This window comes from Mytilus galloprovincialis, chromosome 10 (genome assembly GCF_965363235.1).
Source record: "Mytilus galloprovincialis chromosome 10, xbMytGall1.hap1.1, whole genome shotgun sequence".
NCBI lineage: Eukaryota > Metazoa > Mollusca > Bivalvia > Mytilida > Mytilidae > Mytilus > Mytilus galloprovincialis.
In genome coordinates this window covers 58,172,429-58,178,989 of record NC_134847.1, presented here as the reverse complement: position 1 = coordinate 58,178,989, position 6,561 = coordinate 58,172,429, and the positions used below count along the sequence as shown (strand labels likewise).

Sequence of the window (6,561 nt, the reverse complement as noted above, 5' to 3'; positions counted from 1 at the left end):
GTTGCTACTGAAGCAAATATGGCTGAACATTGATTCAAATTGATGAGTCAGAATATCTCCCTTAGACTCAATGTAAAAAAAAAATGTTGAATTACATAAATTCCCTACCTACCTACCATTTATTTTCAAAGATGTAATAGGAAACACACACAGTATTTTATTTGGCCTTAGCCCTTATATATCATGTATATACAATGTACATGTACTCTTAATAAACCTTTTATTCCTGCAATAAAAAACACTTTTGACTATAATTCTAAGACGCCAGTAATCAATTCTAATGTTTTTATTTTTATCTTACAGATGGTGACAAAAAAGATAACAGCACAGTGTTAAGATTGAATCAGAATGAATAAAACAAAAAGATTATAATAGGTATTGGGTTTTTTTTTAAATATTTTTATTTGCATGGATTAATTACTTTATCAATTTATAAAAAAAATACTATTTAATTATCCTGCCTTGCATGGAATAATTAATTATCCTGCCTTGCATGGAATAAAATGACAACTTACATTGTTCTAAAAAAAAAATGTTTGTAAATAATGAGTAAAATTAATGCTCAATAACAATGTTTAAAATGTTAACATGAAAACTGATTTTGATTTGAAGCCATATTTTATGAAATTGATTAATGTAGACAAATCTTTTTTATAGTTACAAATGTAGGTGACACTTAAACACTCAATATCTTTCTTTAATTAGTATAGTAGGATGATACAGATTGATGCCTGTGAAAGAATTATAAAAAAGGTTGCATTTAGTTTTTTATTGTCAATAATACTTCCCTCCCCCTATTTTTCAAACTTTTTATATGTTAAATAATGCAGGTCCTTGCATTTCAACAATTTATTTTTAGTTATACTCATTTTATTATTTCATTATTACTTTCAGCTCCCTCAACCAGAAGAACTACGAACACAGTTATTGATTTCTATGTTTCCTTGGAGATTTTAAGAGTTATTGTTAAAACTTGAAATCTAACAGAATGAAAATTTGAGAAAATTTACATATACAGTGTACATGTACATGTAGCTTCAATATAAATCAACTGATACACCGTAAGTATGTCTTCTATATATGAAAGTTATAAATTGGTTTGTTTACAAAATTTATTTTTTACTAGATATATTTGAGTAAATACCGGACCAAATTATATATTAAAGCAAATACTCACAAACGTTTTTTTTTTTTTAAATTACTAATATTTCCTATATGGTGATATAAATTATATGATCAAATTGTGGATACAACTACATGGTTTATGCTATAAACTGTGAATATAAAAAAAGAGTATGTTGTATGATTGCCAATGAGAAAACTCTTCCAACAAGAGACCAAATGACAGAAGTTAACAACTGTAGCCTATAGTAGGTCATAGTACAGTCTTTAAAACAATGAGTAAAGCCCATACCACTCAGAGAGCTATAAAATACACTGAAATGACAAATGTGAAACAATTAAAACTAGAAATTTGGCTTAATTTATCATACATGTATGTACAAAATAATGAACGAAAAACAAATATGTGACACATCAAACAACAACCACTGAATTAAAGGCTCCTGATTTGGGACAGACACAGACATACATAATGTATCGGGTTAAACATGTTCGCTGGGACCCAACCCTCCCCTTACCTGGGACAGTGGTGTAAGAGTACAAAATAAAAACAAACTAAAAGATTCAGTTGAAAAAGACTTAAATCTTAACTCATCATGAGATGGATACAAGTAGAAATAAATAAAACCAAGAAAAAGGGGGCATGGTCAGGTACTATTACATTCAAACAACTGAAAGACACTTAGTATAGATCTAGATTATTTACTCTAAGCACACTCAAGCTTAATAGATGTGAAAAATACCCTAAATCTGATAGGTCCTGCAACTTTTGACTCCAAAAATCTACTTATAAAGGGAACTCAATCTTAATTTTGTGTTAAAATTTCATGAGAAATTGTTCAAAGCAAAGGAGAAGGGCATTAAAGGACTATTTTTTGTCCAAGAATATAAACTATTCCAAAAAGCCCCATTATGTTTGGAATTGCATAAATTTAAGAAACATGAATTAAAAACATAATATTTTTTATACGACCGCAAAAATTAAAAAATTTTTGGTCGTATATTGGTATCACGTTGGCGTCAGTGTCCGAATAAGTTTTCGCACTCTAACTTTAGTAAAAGTGAATAGAAATCTATGAAATTTTAACACAAGGTTTATGATCACAAAAGGAAGGTTGGGATTGATTTTGGGAGTTTTGGTCCCAACATTTTAGGAATTAGGGGCCAAAAAGGGCCCAAATAAGCATTTTCTTGGTTTTCGCACTATAACTTTAGTTTAAGTAAATAGAAATCTATGAAATTTTGACACAAGGTTTATGACTACAAAAGGAAGGTTGGGATTGATTTTGGGAGTTTTGGTTCCAACAGTTGAGGAATTCGGGGCCAAAAAAGAGCCCAAATAAGCATTATTCTTGGTTTTCGCACAATAACTTTAGTATAAGTAAATAGAAATCTATGAAATTTAAACACAAGGTTTACAATGTATGACCATAAAAGGAAGGTTGGGTTTGATTTTGGGAGTTTTGGTCCCAACAGTTTAGGAATAAGGGGCCCAAAGGGTTCAAAATTAAACTTTGTTTGATTTCATCAAAAATTGAATAATTGGGGTTCTTTGATATGCCGAATCTAACTGTGTATGTAGATTCTTAATTTTTGGTCCCGTTTTCAAATTGGTCTACATTAAGGTCCAAAGGGTCCAAAATTAAACTTAGTTTGATTTAACAAAAATTGAATCCTTGGGGTTCTTTGATATGCTGAATCTAAAAATGTACAGTATTCAGCAATAGCAAGAAATCTTCAATTGCACAGTATTGTGCAATAGCAAGAAATTTTCAATTGCACATTATTGCGCAATAGCAAGAAATCTTCAATTGCACAGTATTGTGCAATAGCAAATATTTCCAATTGCACAGTATTGCGCAATAGCAAGAAATATCTAATTGCAATTTCAATTGGAGTTATCTTTCTTTGTCCAGAATAGTAGTTGAATCAACTTAAATCATTGTTTTATACAATATATATAATTGATATTTCAATTGGAGTTATCTTTCTTTGTCCAGAATAGTAGTTGAATCAACTTAAATCATTGTTTTATACAATATACAATGTATATTCACTTTTACTACCAACTGATAAATTAAAACAATCTTTACCATTCAGTGATAACAAGCACTTTATTTTACATTTTAATATTTTATGATGTATTTAAATGAGTAGTTATTGTTGCAAACTCCATTATTAGAAATTTGAATTGAGATCAGTTTTGGAAAAAGGGAAAGGGGGGGTGTGAAAAAAAAATTGGAGGGTCAATTTTTTTCATTTCAGATTTCATAAATAAAAAGAAAATTTCTTCAAACATTTTTTTGAGAGGATTAATATTCAACAGCATAGTGAATTGCTCAAAGGCAAAAAAAATATTTTTAAGTTCATTAGACCACATTCATTCTGTGTCAGAAACCTATGCTGTGTCAACTATCTAATCACAATCCAAATTTAGAGCTGAATCCAGCTTGAATGTTGTGTCCATACTTGCCCCAACCGTTCAGGGTTCAACCTCTGGGGTCGTATAAAGCTGCACCCTGCGGAGCATCTGGTTGTCTGATAAGGTCACAGTTACATCATGAAGACGAGGACAAATATAGAATTTATGCAGTTTCCAAAACAACAAAATAATTTAAAAAAACTTTTATTATAACTATTGACATAATCTCACTAAATATAATTTTTTTCTTGGATGGGCACATTACAGTCTAAAATATAATTTTATTTGACAAAAAACAAAGAAAATTAAGAAATTTTACAAATTTGGTCTAAGTTTATTGCCATGGTAACTCTTTAGTTGTAAAAAAAAAACCATTATTTTCTGAATATGGTGTACCTTAGTCTAGTTTGGACAAATTTTGAAATATTTAGGATAACTGTTAAATTAGCAGTAATATCTGGGCCAAATAAAAACCTTTTTTAGTTAGCCCCTACTACTTTGAGATATTGAACAAAGTGTTGCCATAATGATTTTAAAGGATGGATGGACAAACAATGGCATAACATATACATCCCTTACCTACCAGAAGTTACAAAGTTATAAAAAAAATGTTTATATATTTTCAGATCACAATTATGTCAACCTAATCATTGGAAGTTTATCAAGTTACATGAGAAGCATTGAAAGCCTGCAGAGATTCTACATGTATAAATAAATGGAATAGACTCACACTTAAAAATAACTTTTACACAAGACTAATGCACTCTCAAACAAGGATTATTCATGTTTCAATGAGTGAATTGAAGTGCATACTAGCTGCTCATGAAAATTTGTGTGCATTTTTTAAATATTTATTTTCGTTTTATTGATTGTTGTTTTCAAAAATTTGTATGTCTTCATAAATTAATCATGAACATACATGTATTGTTGTTAATAATTAAGATAGATATAAAGAATATTTTTATCTCAGTTTTAGCCAAATGATACAGTTAAATCTGATTTAACTTCTTTCCAAATATATAAACATATGAATACAAGGAGATTTGGGGTATAGGTTCATTGGACAGCATCCCAACAACAACAAAAAACCACAAGACTAAAGTTGATTACAATTTTCCAAAACAGAATAGTTTCAATTGGCCATTCATCAAAAAGTGTGAATATATTTATAGCCCAACAAATAAAGATCCGCTATCAACAAAAAGAAAACAATTATCAAATTATCTCGCAAATGAATTATTATTGTGCAAACAGGGTTAACCCGATCTCCAAATGGATACATTATAAACACTTTTGATTAAATAGTAGATTTTATGCATAAAAAAAATGCAGTATTACAACTGCTTTTACTACAATGACATTCATTTTTGTCATGAATTTGATGTTAAAATAATTATGGCATATATTACCATATGAGATATTCAAGCTCCATGTAGCTTTCAGTTTTTGTCGAGCGTGCGACTTTTGTCGCAGAAAGCTCGACATAGGGAGAGTGATCTGGCGGCGGCTGTGTATGCTAACTTCTTAAAAGCTTTGTATTTTAGAAGGTGGAAGACCTGGATGCTTCATACTTTGTATATAGATGCTTCATGTTACAAAGTTTCCGTCAGTCACATGTCCAATGTCCTTGACCTCATTTTCATGGTTCAGTGACTACTTGAAAAAAAGTTAAGATTTTTTGTAATGTGAAATTCTCTCTTATCATAAGTAAAAGGATAACTATATTTGGTATGTGCGTAGCTTGCAAGGTCCTCATGCCGTCAGACAGTTTTTACTTGGCCTTGACCTCATTTCATGGATCAGTGAACAAGGTTAAGTTTTGGTGGTCAAGTCCATATCTCAGATACTATAAGCAATAGGTCTAGTATATTTGGTGAATGGAAGCACTGTAAGGTGTACATGTCCAACTGGCAGTTGTCATCTGACCTTGACCTCATTTTCATGGTTCAGTGGTCAAAGTTAAGTTTTTGAGTTTTGGTCTTTTTTTTCTATTAAATACTATATGCAATAGGTCAACTATATTTGGTGTATGGAAATATTTTATGATCTATATATCAGTTGTGCAGGTTTTATTTGACCTTGAACTCATTTTCACAGTTCATTGCTCAGTGTTAAAGTTTTGTGTTTTGGTCTGGTTTCCAGATTCCTTTTCAAAGTTTTTGAAATATAAGCAATTGATTTACAGTACATATATTCATCACTGGTTTAATGCACACAACTACAATAACAATTATTGTTAATGCCAAGAGTATCAGGACATAATTTGGGTGTAACAGCTACCAAGGTATCTGTTAGCTTAAAACCCAGTCCCCAATCATGTATATTAAATAATTGAAATTGGTTAATGTGCAGTAAAAGTAAAGAGTATATGTACAATAATGTAAAAGAGAAGGGGTCAAGATAATGTTTTGATGAGCAGTAATAAAAATACAATAAAAATTAATGCAGCAAGGTTCAGTATTTCAAAGAATTATTTCATAGGTGTCTAGGTAAAATGTTTGAACAAGAATAGGATTCATAATTATTAGGACCATTACACCTACATATACCATTCATCTATTAAAAGGGGGGCAGGTTTGTTTTCTCTCTCGGAAATAACATAAATTTAAACTGCATTGATCAATTTGTTTTATACAACTGCTAGAAATTTGTGGCTGTGTAATGGTATGGTGATGTCATCATTGGGAGACATTTAGTTTTTAGACAATAACTAAAGTATAAGAGAAGGGATCTGTACAAGATGGTCCAACCGGTCCAAAATTAAAGTTTTTGTTTGATTTTTATAAAAAATAAATATTAAGGTTTTTTTGTTATGCTGTTCAAAGCTAACCATGAATTTAGATTTTGAGCCCCATTATTAAATTAGTCTCACATTGAAGTCCTAAGGGTCCAAAACTAAACTTAATTAGTTTTCACTAAAAGTTCAATTCTTCTGATTCTTTGATATGCTGAATCTCAACATGTAATTATATTTTGAATATTATACCATATTACATGTACATACAAATGTATTATAA

At 30.1% G+C, this 6,561-nt stretch overlaps 1 long non-coding RNA gene across 1 annotated transcript; it reads left to right on the top strand.

Annotated features, from left to right (window-relative positions):
• Positions 1 to 224: 224 nt before the first annotated feature.
• LOC143047948 (uncharacterized) lies at positions 225 to 4,462 on the top strand. The gene is made up of 3 exons (XR_012969699.1): positions 225 to 375; positions 895 to 1,061; positions 4,171 to 4,462. It is a non-coding gene; the product is annotated as an uncharacterized LOC143047948 (long non-coding RNA).
• Positions 4,463 to 6,561: the final 2,099 nt, after the last annotated feature.